The following is a 22,000-nucleotide window of genomic DNA, read 5'->3' as shown; positions in this document are numbered from 1 at the left end:
TGCCAATCTCCACCTTGTGCTAGCCTGATGTAATTGCTCCTGAAGAGACCCTCATCCTGACGTTGCTGTAATAATCAGCGATAAGGTCTCTGATCCTGCTGGGGACGTGGATGTTTGGTCAGTGTGAGCTGCACCAGCTTGTGCGGAATGGAGCCATATGCATTTGCCAGGTCAAGCCACAACACTGACAGGTTGCCCTTGTCTCTCTGGCCTCCCTGATAAGCTGTGTCACCACACTGGTGTGCTCCAGACAGCCCGGCATCCCTGAAATGCCCCCCTTCTGGACTGATGTATCGATACACGTGTTCTTTGCTAGGTAGGCGCACAGCCGATTGGAAACGGGGCTGAAGAAGATCTTTGCCTCGACACACAGCAGGGAGATGATACGGAATTGGTCCAGCTGAGTGGCGTTTTCCTCCTTCGGGATCCATACCCCTTCAGCCACTCTCCACTGTTCTGGGGTCTTCCCCTTTCTCCAGAAGATCTGCAGGATCTTCCACAGACGCAGCAGGAGCTTGGGGCAGTTCTTGCACACTTTGTACAAGGTGCTGCTTGGTCCAGGAGCCGAGCTTGCCCCTGCTTTGCGGACGACCTCTCTGCCTTCCTATAGCGGCAACTCCGACAGGTCGAACTGCACATCCGGTTCGGGGTGGGGCGGGGGTGATGCACCATCAATAACTCACTCTGAGACGTAAGGCGAGATATCGGCTTTTATTGACTGGAAGAAGGAACCAGCAGTGAGTGTCTATCATACTATGTCCTGGAGACTGAGGCAGAGGATCAGACCTCGATCGCCTTTATACAGGGGCATGTGGGAGGAGCCACAGGAGCAGTCAGCAGGGGGCATGTCCCGACAGGCACATAGTTCACCACAGAGGGGGGGGGTCTGTCAGGGTGTTGCACTCTCCCACCTCCCGCTCTCTTTCAGGATCACTGCAAATCTTCTTCAGATGTTGATCTGTGCCTTCCTGCGAACAGGCCAGTTTCCCACTTTGAAGATCTTCTTTGCACATCAGCCGGGCCAAGCCGACGCGCGTCTTCTCCTGCCTCCTTGTGCTGGGACTTCAGCGCTTTCATCTCCTGCCTGATGTCGTGGATCCTCAACGCTCCTTGGTTCTTCGAGTAAGGGGGAGCCTTTCTCCTCTTCTCCGAACCGTTCAGCTGCGATGCTGACCATGATTGTCGTGGTGGCTTGTAGCTTCCTATCGACCGCTCCCTTCGCGGTTGTCTCCAGAATTTGGTTGACATCTCTGTCAGACTGCTTCCACAGTGAAGTCATGTTAGTTGCAGGCATTTGATCCGCCTCCTGTTAGACTTGATGTTAGAGGGATCAGTTGCACCACTTGACGTTCCGGGCACTATCTAACAATTCTGTACACAATAACACTGTTTCCCAATTACCTGCGTCCCGTTCGGCAAACCCCTCGCATGTCATTTATAATCCCTATTTTTCCGAAGAATACTCGGACATTCTCGGCGGGAGCACCGAATGAGCAATATACAACGGGCTTTTCCTTTAAGATATTTGGAGTCAGATTAAACTCGAGAAATTCTTAATTATCAGAATCAGCTCCGAATCAGAATCGGGTTTATTATCACCGGCATGTGTCGTGAAATTTGTTAACTTAGCAGCAGCACAGTACAATACATGGTAATATAGAAGGAGAAGAAATAAGTAAATCAATTGTAGTAAATATATATTAAATAGATTAAAAATAGTGCCGAGCGGAAACGACCAGGTGTTCTAAAATGAGAAACAGCCATCTCTAATGCTGACTTTAACAATTTTCTTGCTGGCTGCACACCTCCCCGCACAGGTGAGACGAGCTGCCGGCGACTCCGGTGTAGGAGGGCCTACCCCGAGCACTGGCTCCGCCCTCCGTGGTGTAAAGTGCAGACACAAACGGAGTCGTTGAACAACTGAGTGCGGTGATTGTCCGAGTCCAATGGACACCGCTCGGCAGGGAAGGGTCTACAAGGAGAAGTAACGGCGCAGGTCAGTCGTCCGCCTCAGAAGTTCTGTCTGTTCAGAAGTTAATCAAGACGCGAGCAAATTCTTTCCAAGGTACAAGGTCTCTGATGTTGTTCAGTAGAGTTAGTCGAGTGCGGAGGGGTAGAACACATAACTCGCTCCGTTTCTCTTGGCAAACGAGCATTTAATGAGATGTAGATAATTCTTGAGTTTTCTCGGTCCGCTAACCTCTAGTGTTTGCAATGATGTGGGGTGCGTGTTAAACTTTCCTCGCTGAGGTCGTCAAGGAAAGATGTATTATTCTTTCCGTGTCGTAGGATCGCTGATGCATAGGCTGTAGCTACCCGGGTCTCGATGACTGGATCACCGGAGGGGTTCAGTCACCCAAAGCTGACTTTGTTGTACAAAGCGCCGGTACGGTTTATCAGAGGGCGTTGGTTGTGTTGTGGACGCGTGACGTTCCAAGACGCATTACAGTTAATGAAGTGCTTTTGTAGTCATTTATAATGTATTGCAAAAGGATGCCGATTTCTAAAGAGCAACGGTACCTTCCTGGGCGTAGTCTCAATGTTGGGAGACCAACTCCCAATTCACCAAAGAGCAGGACGGGGCAGGGTCTCAAATCAGCAAAGCGAACACACACAGGAATTCAGCAAGTCAGGCAGCGACTATAGAGAGGAATGAACATTTTAAGTTTCAGACTAAGACCCTTCATCAGTCTTAAACATTGATTGCCTTTTTCCCTTCATAGATGTTGCCTGACCTGCTGAGTTCCTTGGCATTTTGTGTGTGCTGCAATTAGCTGCTTCCCTCTGGGACTGACTGTGTGGAGTTAGCCTGTTCTCCTTTTAACTGTGAGGGTTTCCTCCCGCGTGACAATTTGCCCAGGTTGGGAGGATCATTGGCCACTGTGAATTGCCCCTGGTGTGTAGGAGAATGCCTGAATCTTCCAAGGCTGGTGTGGCTCTGCCCCCAGGCTCACTGCTGTCAGCTTGCCTTTGAAGTTGAGTGTGAATGTATCTATGAAAATTGAAAATGACTCAGAAGCAATTTGGGGAAAGTTTTTTTTTACACAATCAGACAGTATGGAGACAGGCCCTTACCTGATCATCAGACACTCACTTACACAAATACTAGACTAATCCCATTTCTATTCTTCATATTCCCATCAACTCTCCTACACGCCAAGGGCAAGTTACCTCCCAAGTCAATGGCCTTGCCAGCCGGAATGAATAGTTATGTGGGAGGAAACTGGAGCACTCGAAGGAAGCCCCCACAGTTCCAGGGAGATTGTGCTAACTCCACACAGACAGCACCCAAGGTCAGGATTGAACGAGGTCTCTGGTTCTGTGAGGGAGCATTGCCACTGCAACACCCCCCCCCCCCCCAGAGGAACTCAAGTGATGACACCGGTGTAAATATAGGCCATTTGGCACATGGAATCTGCTCTGCCATTCCATCATGGCTGATTTTTTTAATCCCTCTAAATCCCATTTTCCTGCCTTCTCCCTGTAACTTTTGACACCCTGACTAATCAAGAACTTATCAAACTCCACTTTAAATATACCCAATGATGGCCTCCACAGCCTTCTGTGGCAATGAATTCCACTGCTGAACCACCTTCAATCTGAAGAAATTCCTCCTTGTTGCTGTTGTAAAGGGATGTCCTTGTATTCTGAGGCCATTCCTTGTTCTAGATTCCCCACTATAGGGAACATCCTCCCCACATCCACTCTATCTTGGCTTTTCTAGATTTGGTAGGGTTCATTGACATTCTCCCCCTTAGTCTTCTAAACTCCAGCGACTCGTATATTAATTCTTTCATTCCCGGAATCACCCTGGAGAACCTCCAGGTCCAATGGCAGTGCATCCTTTCTTAGGTAAGAGGCCCAGCTTTGCTCTCAGTACTCCAAGTACTGGTCAATGCCTTGTAAAGCTTCAGCATTACCTCCTTGCTTTGATGTTTTTGTCCTCTTGAGCCGAAACCCTTCAGCAGTCCTAAACAGCCTGAAACATCAGCTGCTTTTTTCCCCTAGATGCTGCCTGACTTGCTGGAATCCTCCAGTATTGTGTGTGTGTGTTGCTCTGGATTTCCGGCATGCGCAGTCTCATATTTTATATTTATGAGTAACTCTACTTATCGTGCATCACAAAGCCATCCATTTTTTTTAATGAGTTAATTGTTTTTAAAAAGAACAAAAAGCACAGATAGAAAGTTAATGAACGTTTAAACTTAACTGAATCTTTGCACGTGCTTGTAATCAGGCCTCAATTCATTGAGCAGATTTTGTATCCCCATGATCTGGAGAATTGGCAGGCACTGTGGGGCTCCAGGAGCACTGTTCTGTGAATGGAGGGGTGGGCCACAGCCTCCATGCAGGAACAGGTGGCAGCATGCATGCTGGCAGACCCATGTGGATCGTCACACTTCTGAAGTGAAGAACTAGGAGGAGCTCAGCGGGTCAGCATGTTGTGTGTACTGCTCTGGGTCTCCAACTTGTGCAGCATCTCTTGTGAGCAAGATCAGAGTCATAGAGCACAGAAACAGGCCCCTTGGCCCATCTAGTCCATATCAAATTATTAATCTGCCTAGCCACATCGACCTTCACCCAGACCATACCTCTCCCAACCATGTACCTATCTAAATTTCAGCTTCTGCTGAAATCAAACCTGCATCCACCACTTCCACTGGCAGCTCATTACAAACTATCACCACCCTCTGAGTGAAGATGTTCCCCATAAACATTTCACCTTTCACCTTTAACCTGTGACCTGTAGTTCTAATCTCACTCGACCTCTGTGGAAACATGCCTGCTTACATTTGCCTTACCTATGTCCCTCATAATTGAAGAAATGTTCCTAATCTTTCAATGCTCTGATATTAAAATCAGAGTGAACGTCTACTGTCCGAACTCAACTTTAAAGGCCACTCTCCTGTGACCCATGTTCAGTCCCAATCTCCAGTGCTGGTTGTGTGCAGTTTATGCATTCTCTTTGCAGCTCTGTGGGTCTCCCGTAAGAGGTCTAGTTTCTTCCCACATCGCAGAGTCATGCTGATTGGTGGGTTAATTGGCCACTGCATTATTCCTAGTGAAGATGGTGGTAGAAGAACTGGAGGAGAGAATAAGTTACAGCGGGGGTTCCCAACCTTTTTTATGCCATGGATCCCTACCATTAACTGAGGGGTCTGTGGACCCCAGGTTGGGAACCCCTGGGTTTCGGGGAAGTAAGTGGGAAAATGGATTGCTATGAGAGCTGGCATTATGATGGGCTGAATGAGATATAAAAATGAGATTACATTATTTTGCACTAAAGTGCAAAAAGTTCTTTTCTGAAGTTTTTCTTTTGCAACTTTTAAAACAAGTATATAGGCTTAGTATTTATTAATTGGTAATATTTATCAGCAATGAATCCATAGAAGTCATAAAAAGATCATGCAGGAGGAAAATTGTACCCAAGTGCTCTGCTTTCACTACATACATGTTCTTGGCCTGTGAGCTTTATTACTAAATGACCACAGTAAATATTTAACTTACGTGGAGTAGCAGCTATATTCTAAGTTTAGTAATCCTTAGGCTCACTGTCACTAAACATAGAACTGGCATTCAGAGCAGCCAGCAGTTTGCGTTTTCCTGTTGTTGTTTATAGAAAAGAGCAGAAGGCCACATCCTGGGAATCCAGGGTGATTTGTTGTGTGTGGCACGTGCAAAATCCCCGATGACACCTTGCCGTTTATGTCATCGGTATCTAGACTGCTTTAACAGCTCAGTCAACATCAGCTCTCTAAGGAAGGTGAAGTTCCACAATGAAGGCTTACATAACTTTTGAGCCAATTGACTTTGGTAGAAAAAAGGTACATTTTCCTATGCAGTGAAGGATGGGACGTGGTTTCTGAGGCAGTCTGCGTCAATCTCAGACATATTCTAGTTAAGTGCAGATGCAGGGATGTGGTGAACTATGTGCCTGTCGGGACACGCCCCTGCTGACTGCTCCTGTGGCTCCTCCCACAGGCCCCTGTATAAAGGAGACCTGCGGCCTGAAGATCGGCCTCAGTCTCCAGGACCTTGTATGATAGACACTCACTCCTGGTTCCTTCTTCCAGTCAATAAAAGCCGATATCTCGCCTACGTCTCAGTGTGAGTTATTGATGGTGCATCAAGGGATTAACTTCCTATAATTAACCATTCCAATCTATCATGGCCTCCAGTCTCTCCCCGAAGTTATTCACTTGTAGCATGTGGCTGTTACTGGCAAAGCCAACATTTCATGTCTGTCCCTTGTTATCTCTTGAAGTAAATGGTTTGCCAGACCATTTTGTAGGACAGATGAGTGTCAACCATATCGTTGTGCCTGGAATCAGAAAGAGGCCAACTCGGGTAAGGATATATGTAAACTTTAAGCCTGACATCTTAAATGAGTAGTACTAGTGTATCAATATCAATACAGAGTTTCTGTACTGTTCAGTTAAGGCGTTTTACCCCATTTCATGCTTTAGTTTATCGTGTTAGTACCTCTTTGAGAGATGTTGCTGCATGGATAAAATGCTCATTCAGACTCTAATTTGAAAATGCCCATTTGAAAGCAGAATATATACCAAACCCCAGAGATTAAAATCATACCTCAAACACTCCCTCACATCTCATCCCACCTGTAGTCATCAGTCCTCAAATGAGAACTTCCTTTTCCAATAATGTTATTTAACTAATTTAAACTGGAGCAATACGATTGATTGCCTAGTTCCAAAAATCTTAATTGAAGACATAGGAACAAATTAGGCCATTTGGCACATCGAGCCTGCTCTCTCATTCCTTCATGGTTGATTTTATTTTCCCTCTCAAACACATTTTTCTACCTTCTACCCATAATCTTTGACATCTTTACCAATCAAGAACCTATCAACCTCCACTTTAAATATCCTTAATAACTTGACTTCCATAGCTGTCTGTGGCAACGAATTCCACAGATTTTCCACCCTCTGGCTAAAGAAATTCCTTTCCATCTCTGTTCTAAAGAGATGTCTTTCTATGCTGAGGCTGTGTCTCCTGGCCCGAGATCCCCGTGCTGTCCTCTCTGAGTTCACTCTATATAGGCCTTTCAATGTTTTATAAGCTGAATTGACTTTAAGAAACAAGATTTCTTTTAAATACTATCATATAGGTTGGAAATAGGTCCTTTGGATGGTAAGTCTGTGTTGGCCATCAAGTACCCATTTATAGCAATCTCATTTTGCTCTCCCCACATTCCCATCAACTCCCCCAAGAATCTAACACTCACTCACACACCAAGAGCAAGTAAGTGGTGAATTAACCCACCAGTTGGATATGGAGGGAAAGCAACCTGCACAGTCATAAGGATAATGTGCACACAGACAGCACCAGAAATCAGCACTGAAGTCAGTCAAAAAAGCTTGTAGCACTGAAAGGACACTTGACTGCGATGGAGCAAATAATTGGGAGAATTTGACAACAAAATGAAGATACAAATGCAGACATGAGCATTGACAATGGGTAAGGCAGTTTCATTGGAATTGTATCAGCCAATTAGGGACATGGATTTTTGTTTGTTGTTTTATCTACTGTTCAATTAGCACAGTAGAACTGGAACACTAAAGGAAAAACATGACCTCAGTCTTTAAAGGTGGTGGTTCCATTATAACAATGTCATGGAATTAACACAATTTCTTTTCCTGTGGGATTCTGTCCATTGACATTACTGTGGCCGTGATGTATCTCCTGTGGTATTTATCAGTTTAGGTGGTATATGGGGTAAATCAAACACTATAAACTATAATATTTAGAAAATCAAGCAGTCCAGTCCATAGTACAGGTCCTTTGGTTCATGATGTTGTGACGACTTTTTAACCATCTAACCCTTCTGCCCTATACAGCACACCACATTTCTTTCATCCATATGCCTATCTAAGAGTTTCTTGAATGCCCCTAATGCAGGGGTTCCCAACCTGGCATCCATGGACTTATTGCTTAACAGTATTGGTCGATGGCATAAGAAAGCTTGGGAATCCATAATGAATCTGTCTCTGTCACGGCAGCACATTCCATACAGCCACCACTCTCTGTGTAAAGAAAACTCTTACCTGTGACATCTTCCTCCCATACTTCCCAACTCCTTTAAATTAAGCCACAATACCTTCATTTTAAAGGAAAACATTGCCATTTCCACAGCAAGAAGTCACAGACAAGGTGTTGTTTTTAAAATATATTCATTTGCGGGATGTGGGCATTGCCAGGTAAGCCAGCATTTATTGCCCATCCCTAGTTGCCCTTGAGAAGATGGTGATGAGCTGCCTTCTTGAATCACCGCAGACCCTGAGGTATCAATACTCAGACATTCAAGCCGACAGTGAGTTTCAGCTTTTTGGGTTTGAGTTGAACGATTCAGCAACTTCTGTTCATGTTTTTTTAAAAGCAGATTTGTTTTCCCTTTAATAATCTTCCTGTGGTGAGGCACTCTTATCATGCTTTTAACTTGAGCATTCCAGGATTACGAACCAGTAGGCATGGTGAGCAGATTATTAGTGAGTAAATGTCACTTTGATAACTTTGTTGGTGAATGAGAGGAGACTAAAGGGGCAATAATAGTTGAGCTCAGTTTGAATTTATCTAGATTTTTTGCGACAGTTTTCTACTTTCTCAGCTTTGCTGTAGCCACTTAATGTTCCTTGATTTACCAGGAGGGTTGCATTCTGGTCAAATATTGTGCAAAATGAAAAATTCTTAAATTATAAAGCTTTTACTAATTATTTTCAATGTAAAATCTCTGGCTGTGATCCAGAGCTCAAGAACCTCTGTCAAACTAAAGTGCTTCAAGTAGCTGAAATGATGATTTTTAATTTTATTAGCAATTAGGTCTTGAGCTAAGGTAATAAAAATCTAGCTTAGTTCTGGCTGGTACAGGTTTATAGAGATGTAAATGTAATCCTGGTACAGGTCAATCGGACTAGGCAGAATAGTAGTTTGGCACAGACTAGATGGGCTGAAGGGTCTGTTTCTGTGCTGTCACGTTCTATGATTCTATACAGGAGACTCAGCAAATGAAACATACAAGATCCAGAAGGTTCTTTATAGGGTGGCCTATGTCTTTATAGGGAGTCTAAAACTAGACATAGTTTAAAATCAAGGGGTTGCTGATTCAGGGCAGCGATGAGGTGAAATTTTCCCTCACAGTGAGTTGAAAATCTTTGGAACTCTCTTCCTCAAAGTGTGCTGGAGGCAGAATATTCCTCTTTTTGAGGTGGATTCTTGGAAATCGGCAGGGGGAAGGTTCACCATGGGTAGTCAGACGTGTGGAATTGAGGTTACAGTCTGATGGGCCACGGTTTTATTCGTGGGAAAGCAGTCCTGAGGGAAAATGTAGTCAGCATTCTGAAGATGTAGTGGTAGGGGGTTGTGAGTTGTGGGCATGCTCTGTTGGTGTTGGAAGAATGGTGGCACTTGTGGGCAGCCCAGCACGATCCTCATAGTGACACATTTCACTGCGTGTTTTGATATACGTGTGACAAATGAAGCTTATCTTTATCTTCAAAATTTCTATTCTTTTATGTAAGTGGTTGTGGCTTTATCCATCCAGGTGGAAGTGAGGAAAAGATAGTGGTGCTCAGGTGATAATGCTGTTGGTGACTTTAGTTTGATGGAGCTTGAAGACATGAGTTAACTCTGTTCCTGGCAGATGAATTGTGACAGGCTGTTGGATGGATCACTCTCTGCTTCATGGGTGGCATGGAAGCATAATGACTAATGCATCGCTTTACAGCACCAGTGATCACTGATTGCATTTTCAACTCCTGTCATTGTCTGTAAGGAGTTTGTACGTTCTGCCTGTGACCACGCAGATTTGCTCTGGGTGCTCTGATTTCCTCCCAGATTCCGAAGACATACAGCTAGGGTTCAGGTTAGTGAATTTTGAGCATGCTCTGTTGGTGCTAGAAGTGGTTGCCCCCAGCATGATCCTTGAGCAGCGTTAGTCGTTGATGTAAATGACACATTTGACTGCTGGTTCAATGTTTCATTGTACCAGTGGCAAGTAAGGCTAATTCCAATCATTCCTGCACTGGAAAACTGACCTTTTAACTGCCCTTTCGAACTCTCTGCTTTGACTGTGGACTAAGGGAGACATGAGAAGAGCAAGGTGACCTTAAGCTGATTTGAAGCCTTGTGCAGTGATTACAGGGAGAAGGCAGGAGATTGGGGTTGAGCAGGATAATAAATCAGCCAAGAGAGACTTGATGGGTAAAATGACCTAGTACTGCTCCTGTGCCTCATGGTCTAGGTGAGCAACAGCAAGGTCACCCTCTTCCAAAGGAGTCCTCCTCACCTGTTTTCAGAAGGGCCACCATGTTCTTTGATGCTTTGTTTTGGCCGAATGGGAACATTTTCTGCAGCCACAGTACCTGCAGTGCTGGCGGTCTATGGTTTCAGCACATCTTTGTCAACACAGTGCCACCGTCAACCTAATGGATAATGATCTTGTTGACACAGCTGCACCCCTGTGATTTTAGTTACCATTTATGATCTCACTGAAGGTAGCTGAAGGCTCTTAAAATATCAATATAGGTTGCAGTAGAAATGGGTTGAAGGTTGGTGCTTCTTGTTATTAACAGCTTCTTGAAACATAATTACTGACTATTTCTCTGTCTCTTTCATAGCACCAAGGATTGTTCATTATGGGGTGAAGAAACTTCATAAGTTACAATATCTTTGGAGTATTATACCAAAAACATAAATCATTAATTAGTCATAGAACTCTACAGCACAGAAGCAGGCCCTTTGGCCCATCTAGTCTGTGATGAACTTCAGCTCTGCCAGCATATTACCAGGACCTATCGTGATCTCTGTTGTTTACTCTGTTTCCTGGGACTAGGTATTCCCTTGGTTTTAACTTCCTTGGGACACTTTGCCACATTTAATGTGCTATTTAAATAATGTTTCTAATTTTTTTAATGCAAGTTGCTACTTAGTGCCAGAAAAGGACAAGAATATTATCTGCCCCTCTCCTGGCCTGTTCCTCCCACTTGGAGGCAATGTAGCATCCACACCAGGACTATCTGACTTAAAAACAGATACTTTCCCCAAGCAGTAAGGCTGATCAGCATCTCCACTCTGCCAACCAGAGTTACATTATCATTTCCTATCAGTGTCACCTCCTGTATCTACCTAGCGTCACTTTATATACGTATAATTAATCTATGTATATAAGCTATCATGTGTATTTATATTGTGTGTTCTTTTATCATTGTATTCTTTATGATTAATGATTCCAGGATTAAATGACTTGTTATGTGAAGAGTGTTTGGCTCTGGGCCTGTATTCACTAGAATTCAGAAGAATGAGGGATTACCTCACAGAAGCCTATCAAACGGTGAAAGGCTTTGATAGAGTGCATGTGGAGAGGATGGTTCCTACAGTGGGAGAGTAAGACCAGAGAACACAGCCCCAGAATAGAGGGGAGTCTTTTTAGAACGGAGATGATGAGGAATTTCTTTAGCCAGAGATTGATGAATCTATGGAATTATTTGCCACAGCCAGCCGTGGAGGCCAATTCTTTATATATATTTAAGGCAGAGCTTGATAGATTCTTGATTGGTCAGGGCATGTGGTGATATGAGGAGAAGGCAGGAAATTGGGGCTGAGAGGAAAAGTGGATGAGCCATGATGAAATGGCAGAGCAGACTCGATGGGCCAAATGGCCTAATTCTGTATCTTATGGTCGTACCTTAGTGTGTTTTCTATATGCTGCATCAGATCTGGAGTAACAATTATTTGATTCTCCTTTATACTTGCGTACTGGAAATTACATTTGTAAGAATTATTTGTACTTATGAATTAAGAATTATTTGTACAAAACATGAGGAAGTTACTGGCTGATTGGAATCAGAAAATGATGTCTGTATTTAGAAAGGATGTTGAAATGTAAATGAGTGACAGCACAGTACGAAGACAATAGTTTTCTTTGGAAACAACATAAACCAAATGTAAGGTGTGGGAAACAAGTAAGGAAGTTATGGAACCTATGACAATTAAAGAGGTGGAAGTACTGGCGCTTTTAAGAAATTTAAAAGTGGATAAATCTCCGGGTCCTGACAGGATATTCCCCAGGACCTTGAGGGAAGTTTGTGTAGAGATAGCAGGAGCTCTGACGGAGATCTTTAAGATGTCATTAGAAACGGGGATTGTGCCGGAGGATTGGCATATTGCTCATGTGGTTCCATTGTTTAAAAAGGGTTCTAGAAGTAAGCCTAGCAATTATAAACCTGTCAGTTTGACATCAGTGGTGGGTAAATTAATGGAAAGTATTCTTAGAGATAGTATTAATAATTATCTGGATAGACAGGATCTGATTAGGAGTAGCCAGTATGGATTTGTGCGTGGAAGGTCATGTTTGACAAACCTTATTGAATTTTTTGAAGAAGTTACGAGGAATGTTGACGAGGGTAAGGCAGTGGATGTAGTCTATATGGACTTCAGCAAAGCCTTTCACAAAGTTCCACATGGAAGGTTAGTTAAGAAGGTTCAGTCGTTAGGTATTAATGCTGGAGTAATAAAATGGATTCAACAGTGGCTAGATGGGAGATGCCAGAGAGTAGTGGTGGATAATCGTTTATCGGGATGGAGGCCGGTGACTAGCGGGGTGCCTCAGGGATCTGTTTTGGGCCCAATGTTGTTTGTAATATACATAAATGATCTGGATGATGGGGTGGTAAATTGGATTAGTAAGTATGCCGATGATACTAAGGCAGGAGGTGTTGTGGATAATGAGGTGGGTTTTCAAAGCTTGCAGGGAGATTTATGCCGGTTAGAAGAATGGGCTGAACGTTGGCAGATAGAGTTTAATGCTGAGAAGTGTGAGGTTCTACATTTTGGCAGGAATAATCCAAATAGAACATACAGAGTAAATGGTAGGGCATTGAGGAATGCAGAGGAACAGAGAAATCTAGGAATAACAGTGCATAACTCCCTGAAGGTGGAGTCTCATGTAGATAGGGTGGTGAAGAAGGCTTTTGGAATGCTGGCCTTTATAAATCAAAGCATTGAGTACAGAAGTTGGGATGTAATGTTAAAATTGTACAAGGCATTGGTAAGGCCAAATTTAGAATATTGTGTGCAGTTCTGGTCACCGAATTATAGGAAAGATATCAATAAATTAGAGAGAGTGCAGAGACGATTTACTAGGATGTTCCCTGGGTTTCAGCACTTAAGTTACAGAGAAAGGTTGAACAAGTTCGGTCTCTATTCATTGGAGCGTAGAAGGTTGAGGGGGGATTTGATCGAGGTATTTAAAATTTTGAGAGGGATAGATAGAGTTGACGTGAATAGGCTGTTTCCATTGAGAGTAGGGGAGATTCAAACGAGAGGACATGATTTGAGAGTTAGGGGGCAGAAGTTTAAGGGAAACACAAGGGGGTATTTCTTTACTCAGAAAGTGATAGCTGTGTGGAATGAGCTTCCTGTAGAAGTAGTAGAGGCCAGTTCAGTTGTGTCATTTAAGGTAAAATTGGATAGGTATATGGACAGGAAAGGGGTGGAGTGTTATGGGCTGAGTGCGGGTAGGTGGGACTAGGTGAGATTAAGAGTTCGGCACGGACTAGGAGGGCCGAGATGGCCTGTTTCCATGCTGTGATTGTTATATGGTGAAATATCAACAGGCCAGAAGAGAAGATTCTTCCCAAGCAGCTTTTCAATGAGCAGCTGACAACTCTTGTGGTCTGTGGAAAGTTTTACGTGATGGTAGATGACCTGTCAATCTTAAAAAAAAAAATGACATCCCATGCACCATCATAGAATGATAGGGTAATAGAAAATTACAGCACAGAAACATTTCCTTTGGTTATCTAGTCCGTACTGATCCATTTAAACTGCCGACAACCGACACTGGGACCATAGCCCTCCATACCCCTCCGTACCCCTAGCATCCATGTACCTATCCAAACTTCTCTTAAACATTGAAATCAAGCTTGCATGCACCACTTGTGCCGGCAGCTCACCCTACACTCTCACGACCTCTGAGTGAAGAAGTTTCCTCTCCATGTTCCCTTTAAACTTTTCAACTTTCACTCTTAACCTATGACGTCTGGTTGTAGTCCCATCCAACCTCAATAGAAAAAGTCTGCTTGCATTTACCCTATCTATGTCCCTCATAATTTTGTATACCTCTATCAACTTTCCTCTCAATCTTCTACATTTTAAAGAATACAGTCCTAACCTATTCATTCTCTCCTTATAATGCAGGTCTTCTAGAATTGGCAACATCCTTGTAAATTTTCTCTGTTTTTTTTTTCATCCTTATTTACACCTTTCCCATATGTAGGTGACCAAACTCCAGGCCATGCCACTCAGGGAGTTGTGGTAATATTATTTTGTGACTGTCTGTGTTGTCGTAACCATGTGTGACTGAATACTGTATACTGCATTTGGCTCCTTGGCTTTGAAGGAACGAAGTTTCAACATGTATATGTTTGAGTGAGAATTGAACTTGCATAAAATATAAAACAGCTGACAAAAAAATAAGAAGGGCTTATCAAAGGAATTTCTGATTTCCAATGCAACTAGTGGGCTTGATGCAGGGTCTGCTAATCTTAATGTTTATAAGTTATTTAAGATTTTAAGAAGTTTAAATTGGCCGAAGGAAGAGCAAGTGAAGAAGATAGCACGCTTGCAGTGAGTGAGAGAGTTCTGCAAATGTGTGGGGAAAGAAAAATAGCAGCAGAAAGGTATTGCCAATTTGTAAAAGATAGGGTACACACTGTGACGCTCACAGCCAGTAAAGGGTATTATTTAAGGAGATGTGGAAATATGTTGGAGTCATCACTTAACATTGAGAGCAGCAGTAAATAAAGACACAAGTGTTGAATGGTTCTGCAGAAAGTGTGGAAATTAAATCAGACCTAATCACAGACACATTTATTACTCTGGTCAGACAATTATATATAATTCTGGTTGCTAAGATACAAACGTGACAACTGTTATGAAAAAAATAGTCATGCGGCTGCTCCTTAAAAAGGATTAGTGCAATGAGCTGAACAGGGAGCAAAGTACACAGGTGCAACAAAATAAGGACCAGTGTCCTAACTAGACATGGCAGGGGAGACAGTGGGTGGAGATGGTGCTTCCTTAAGAAAGGTGCTAGTGGAATAAACCTGACATTAATGTTTTCTGAAATAAAGGCCAAAAGGTAGATGGGTTCTGAATGAGAAAGGGCAGGGTATGACGCACAGAATGCTGGTGGAGGAGCACATCAGGTCAGGCAGCATCTGTGGAAATGAGTAAATGGTTGACGTTTTAGCCGAGACCCGTCCTCAGCACTGGAAGGGAAGGAGGAAGGCAGCAGGACAACAAGGAGGGGAGAGGGAGAGGACTAGCTGGGAGGTGACAGCTGAAGCCAGGTGGGTGGGAAAGGTCAAGGGCTGGAGAAGAAGGAATCTGATAGGAGAGTGGACCATGGGAGGAAGGGAAGGAGGAGGAGGAGGACCGGTGGGAGGTGAGAGGCAACTGAGAAGAGGTAAGAGGCCAGATTAGGGAATATAAGAAGAGGGAAGTGGGGGGGGGGAGGTTACCAGAAGGAGAAATCAATGTTCATTCCATCATGTTGGAGGTGACCTAGTCAGAATGGGGTGTTGCTCCTCCATCCTGAGTGTGGGCTCATCATGGCAAAAGAGGAGGTCGTGGACCAAAACAATGGAATGGGAATTAAAATGGTGAGTCACCAGGAAATTCCACTTTTGGCGGATCTTGGTTTCAGTTAACCCTCACCTCTTGTGTTTTTTTTAAATTCCTACTTGTATCAGCCCAACCTGGGTCCCTTTGTTCACCTCATTCATCTCTCCCCAAGGCCTCTGGACCTAGCCTTCCCCCTCCACTCTCTCACCAGGCTCCATCTGTTTTTTAAACTTATGTATTCATCAATTTCTTACTAGCATGCATCTCAACACTCCCTTCCCAACCCCAGGGTCCCTATCCCTTCCTCCCCAACCGACTCATCCACTCTATATCTGGTTTCATCTATCACATACCAGCCTCTGCCCCACCCCTCCCCCTCACCCTCTCAGTTTTATATACTCTGTCTTTCCTCTCTGGTCTCAATCCTATTGCAGGGTCTTGACCGAAAGTATCAGCATTCCATTTCCTCCACAAATTGTCTGTCCTGGTGAGGTGGTGGGGGTGGGGGGGGGGGGGGGAGAGACGGTGTGTGTCCGTGTGTGTCCGTCCGCCCGTCCATATTTCGACATTTGCTCTCACCTGTGACTCCAGAGCATGGAATGAGATAAACTAAGAATGTGGTAGCTAGATTTGGGCAATTCTTAGAATGAGTAACTAAGGATTGTCCCAGCTGTCCAAACAAGAGTAATGCATAGAACTGTCTAGACCAGGGGTGGCCAACCTGTGGCACACACCCCAAAAATGGCACATTGGATGATTAGAAGTGGCGCATTGCACCCCAGTGATAATAATAAAAAAGTAAGCCTACTCAATGCAAAAAGTATTACCCGAAAACCGATTTGTAGAAAAAAATCTATAACAGGAATTCAAGTAGCTTAGAGCTAGAAATGGATTTTACTGAGAGTAAATCTAAAACTTAAAAAATTTATTATTTTGTGCATATCTTTTGGCGAGTGTTATCTTCTTTCACATTAATCTGTTTTCAATTTTTAAAAAATGTTCAATGAGTCAAATTAGGAAAGAAGGACTTTTGTTCTGCAGTCGTTCCATCACTGTTCAATACACGTTTGACACTTGTTTGACCCTGAGGCGTCACAGGTTTTTGCCTGTCAGTTCACAACTGACACTCATGCGCTACAGAGTTGTGCTTTGTTCATCCTTTGTAAACATTTGCAATTCTGTACTTTTTTGAAAATTAAGCCTTGATTTTACATTCAGTTACCTATCACAGTGCAAAAGAAAGTGAGCAAAAGAAAAGCAGAAAGTGATAGTAAGCGTGAATTCAATGAACAGTGGGAAAATGAGTTTTTATTTATAGTGGGTCCGTCAGGAAAACTGTTGTACATTGTTTGTGAAAACACTTTCTCACATAACAGAAGACATGATCTTAATAGACACTATAAAACACAACATCAGACTGAAATAGTAGGAAAACTGAAGCTAGTGCTTGGGTCTGAGTTACGAAAAGAATATTTGATTAAGAAAAAGGAAGAAATCAAAAGAAGACAAAATATATTTGTTAAAAGTCTCATTAAGGTAAGTAATGGTTATATATTAAATCAATATATCATGTAAAAATGCTAAATATATGTATATTAACATTTTTACAAGAATTGAATGGGGGTACAAGAGTTGTATGGCGCATCTGAACTCGTGCATTAAAAATTCACATATGGAATGTAAAAGGTTGGCCATCACTGGTCTAGACACATTGGAAGCAGGCATACATCTCCTGGTTTGTGTGATCCTTTTTGTGACATATGTGAGACATATTCTTTTAACAGTTTTTGTAATTAAGCCACTCAAGCAATTTGAAGCATTGAACTGTAGTTTTCAATGAAATTTTATCAAGTTGCGTAAAGATAATCACCTAAAAAATTGTCCTTTAGTCAATAATGCTAAATGCATGATTTAGTAATGTGTTGAACTTTGTCTCAACATTTGCTTTAAGTGAAAGTAATAGGACTTAAGTTTGACAAATGATAAACAATGCAAATACAATGCTTTATTGACCAATGAATTATCTTTCTCTAAGCAGCATTGAACAGCAGAAAACTGGTGAATAATGAATGTTTAAACAAAGTCCTTCTCCCAAGAAAGTATTAAAAATCAGATGAAAGCCAGGATCTTACAAAAGGAAGAAAATACTTAGCATTGTTAATATTTGGTAGGTGTCATCAGCAAATGCTCTTTGCTTAAGGTATGGGGATTGAGAAAGCAGAGCTGATTCATGGTGTTATTGCTTCAGGAGTTTAGTAACACTGATAATATTTGGGGTAATGTGGAGGATAGAGGTAGCTGGGGAAGAGGTTTCATTCCTTGCCTGCGCATAGCAAATGTCAGTTCAAAAATGGGGATGCTTCAGCCCACCTCTGGCTGACTGTACAGTCGGCCCTCCTTATCCGTGGGGGATTGGTTCCAGGACCCCCAGCGGATACCAAAAAACGCGGATGCTCAAGTCCCCTTTTTAACCTGTCTGTGTGGTGGACTTTAGGACCTGGCGCAGCTCTGAATCCGCGGTGTTTCTGTTCATGAAAATAATAACGGTCACGATTGGAAAATAAAGTGGAAGTAATAAAGCGATCGGAAAGAGGTGAAACACCATCCGTCATTGGAAAAGCGTTAGGCTACAGTCGGTCTGCGATCGGAACAATTTTCATGGAGCATGTGAAAGGCCCTGCCCCAATGAAAGCTGCAATTATTACTAAGCAACACAGTGATTTAGTTATTGAAGTACATATGTTTCTTAAGTGTTATATATCCATAGAAAGGTAAAATATATACTATATACTAAGACAAATGTTTGACTAACTGACACTAAATAATACCGGATGTACCTGTTCCGACTTCAAATCCGACTTAAAGATGGATTCAGGAACGGAACTCGTTCATAACCCTGGGACTGCCTGTACTTTTAAATTATCTCTAGATTACTTATAATACCTAATACAGTGTAAATGCTATGTAAATTGTTGTTATACTGTATTGTTTAGGGAATAATGACAAGAAAAAATAGTCTGTACATGCTCAAACAATGAGTGCTGGAGAGAGAACTTCTGGGTTTTCCCGATCCGCGGTTCGTTGAATCCGCATATGCGGAACCCGTGGATAAAGAGGGCCGACTGTAATTCTTTGATGAAGCAATACATCAATTAACCTTCTTTGCCCATAAATCTGCCTTAGGATGTAAATCAAGGGTCTGTTTGTGGTGGGTCACTATTTTATTTCACATACAAATCAAATATGTCTGCAAGTAATTTGCATTAAAGCAATACCATAAATAGAACCCAGAGAAGTGCATTTGGTGTCTTGTATCTGCTCCCCCATTCAATAAAACCATGGCTGAACTTTTAACTAGTTATCTTCTCCTGCACTAACCTATGTCCCTTGATTTCCTTAACAGCTAAAATATCTATCAGTCTTTCCCTTTTTTTTAAATATACCCAGTGACTGACCTTCCACTGTGTTCTTCAACAGAGAATTTTAAAGCTCCCTTATCTTTTGTGTGAGCAAATGCCTTCCTATTTCAGAATCAGAATCAAAGTCAGGTTTAATATCACCAGATTATGTAATGAAATTTGTTGTTTTACGGCAGCAGTCTATTGCAATACAAAGTAATAAAAACTATAAATTACAGTAAGTTATATATAAAAGATCAATGAATAGTGCAAAAAGAGAGGAAAGATATGGAGGAAGTGTTGGAGTTCATTACCCATTCAGGAATCTGATGGCGGAGGGGAAGAAGCTGCTCCTGAAACATTGTGTGTGTCTTCAGGCACCTCGTTGATGGTATCAAATGAGAAGAGGACATGTCCTGGGTAATGGGGGTCCTTAATGATAGATCCTGCCACCTTCTGGCATTGCTGTTTGAAGGTATTGTGGATGTTGGGGAGGAAGAGCCCGTGACAGCACTGGCTGACTTTACAACTTTTGTCGGCTTTTTTCCAGTCTTATGCAGTGGTCCCTCCAAAGTGGAGGTGATGGGCAGGTGAGAACAGGTAAGAGGCCAAAGTAGTGAATTGAAAAATGGGGAAGAGGAAAAGGTTTTTTTTTTACCTGAAGGAGAAATTGATGTTCATGCCTTCAGGTTGGAATGTCCCCAAATGGGGCATGAGATGTTGCCTCAATGTGGCCTTAACATGACACAAGTGATATGTTAGAATGGGAATAGGAATTAAAATGGCTGACCACTGGGAAATTCCACTTTTGGTGGATGGAGTGGAGATGCTCGACAAAGTGGTCCCCCAGTTTATGTCTTGCCTCACCAGTGTAGAGGAGGCAGCATCAAAGATGAAGTGAATGCAAATATACAGGAAATGGAGGAGATGAGGGTGAGGGCCACATCATTGGTAGAGGAAGGGAAACCCCATTCTTTGAAGGAGGACCTCTCTAATGTCCTGGAAAGGAAACCTGAATCCTGGGATCAGATGCTGCAGAAACGAAGAAACTGAGCAAAGGGTGCAGCTTTTTTTTTTACAGGAAACAGAGTGCAAAGAGGGAAAATCGGGATGGTCATGGGAATCAGTAAGCTTATAAAATATGTCAATAGACCGTTTGTCTCCGGAGGAGACAGAGATCTCAAGAAAAGGGATCCTTACCACCATGTGTCTTTCTGAGAGTCTCTGAAACATCCCATTTGTATCAGTCTCTATCACCTTCCCTGTTAGTGTGTTCCAGGCACCTGCCACTCTATATATTAAAAAAAAAATCACAGACATCTTCCCTAAACTTTCCACCACTCACTTTAAAAGGATGCCCTCGGTTGTTGGACATGGCAAAAGAAAAAAAGGCATTTGCATCTCATCCTCTTTAGCTCCAAAGCCTTAGCTTGCTCAACCTATCTTCATAAAACTGGGTCCCTAATCCAGGTGGCATTCTGGTAAATCTCCTCTGCACCTTTTCTAAAGCTTCCACATCCTTCCTATAATGAGGAGACCAGAACTGAGCACAATATTTCAAGTGTGGTCCAGCCAGAGCTTTATACAGCTGCTACAATACTTCATGACTCTTGAACTCAATCTCTTGACTATGAAGGCCAACACACCACCTGTCTTTTTTATCACCTTATCAGCTTGTGTTGTCTCTGTTCCTCATGTTAAAGCAGAGTCTACACTGTAAATGCACATTATTGGTCATAAAACCCTTTGAGTGGTGCCAAAGTGTCATAAGAGGTGCTGAGTTGTGGAAATCCTTTTTTATTTGGAAATGTATCACTGCTCCTTTGAGCAGATTTCTGATACAAAGACAAGGGATTCTGCTGGAAATCCAGAGCCCCACACACACACAATGCTGGAGGAACTCAGTGGGTCAGGCAGCATCTATAGAGAGGAATAAACAGTTGACATTTTGGACCGAGACCCTTCATCAGCAGTGGAAAGGAAGAGGGAAGAAGTCAGGAAAAGGAGGGGAGGCAGGGGAGGGAGGTGAAAGCTGAAAGGTGAAACTAGGTGAGTATGGGCGGGGGAGGAGGGGATGTAGGATGAAGTGAGAAGCTGCGAGGTTGTAGGTGGAAGAGGTAAATAGATAAAGAAGGAAACTGATTGGAGAGGATAGTGGACCATGGGACAAAGGGAAGGAAGAAGGGCACCAGACAGAAATAATGGGAGAAGAGAAGAGGGGGGTACAGAATGGGGAATGGATAAAGAGAAGGGGAGGGAGCGATATTACTAAAAGTTAGAGGAATTGATTATTGCTTGTGCAGTCAACTCAATTGCGCTGCAAAAATGCCTTTCCTTTTTCTCCGCTCCATCTGTTCCCAGGATGAGGCTTTCCTTTCCAGGACACCAGAAACGTACTCCTCCTTCAAAAACAGAGTTTCCCTTCTGCCACCATTGATGCTGACCTCACCTACATCTCCTCCATTTCCCAGACATTCATGTTCACCCCATTTCCCCGGCAGCTTAACAGGGGTAGTGTTCCTCTCAACCTTACCTACCACCTCATGAGTCTTTTGGATCCAACACATCATTCTCCACAACTTCTGCCATCTTCAACAGGGTCCCACTACCAAGCATATCCTTACCTCCCACCCTCCACTGGGATCATGTCCTCCATGATTCCTTGTCCATCCATCCCTCCCCACTGATCTCTCTCGGCATATATCCCTGCAAGTGGTCAAATGCTATGACTGCCCATTCACCTCCATTCAGGACCCCAGACTGTCCTTCCAGGTCAGGCAACACTTCACCTACGGATCTGTTGTGAGACCTGCTGCAAATTGAGGGATCAATTTGTCAAGCACCTCTGCTCCATCCGACAAAAGTGGAATTTCCTTGTGGCTGACGATCTTAACTCCTGTTCTGACGTGTGGATTCGTGGCCTCCTCTTGTGCCACAGCTAGGCCACTCTTGGGGTGGGG

General features: G+C 43.2%; 1 protein-coding gene across 4 annotated transcripts in view; it reads left to right on the top strand.

Moving 5' to 3' along the window:
- Window positions 1-1,590: 1,590 nt before the first annotated feature.
- The window catches only part of LOC132391118 (CRACD-like protein), a 205,193-nt gene continuing 184,783 nt past the window's right edge, over window positions 1,591-22,000 (top strand). For 3 of the 4 annotated variants that reach the window (XM_059963918.1, XM_059963910.1, XM_059963913.1), the window contains exon 1: window positions 1,591-2,065. The gene's annotated coding sequence lies outside the window, so the exon portion shown is untranslated. The remainder of the gene's footprint in view (window positions 2,066-22,000) is intronic. The other variant, XM_059963912.1, reaches the window with a different exon arrangement.

This window comes from Hypanus sabinus, chromosome 3 (genome assembly GCF_030144855.1).
Source record: "Hypanus sabinus isolate sHypSab1 chromosome 3, sHypSab1.hap1, whole genome shotgun sequence".
In the NCBI taxonomy this organism is placed as follows: domain Eukaryota; kingdom Metazoa; phylum Chordata; class Chondrichthyes; order Myliobatiformes; family Dasyatidae; genus Hypanus; species Hypanus sabinus.
This window is presented reverse-complemented; position numbering and strand designations above follow the sequence as displayed.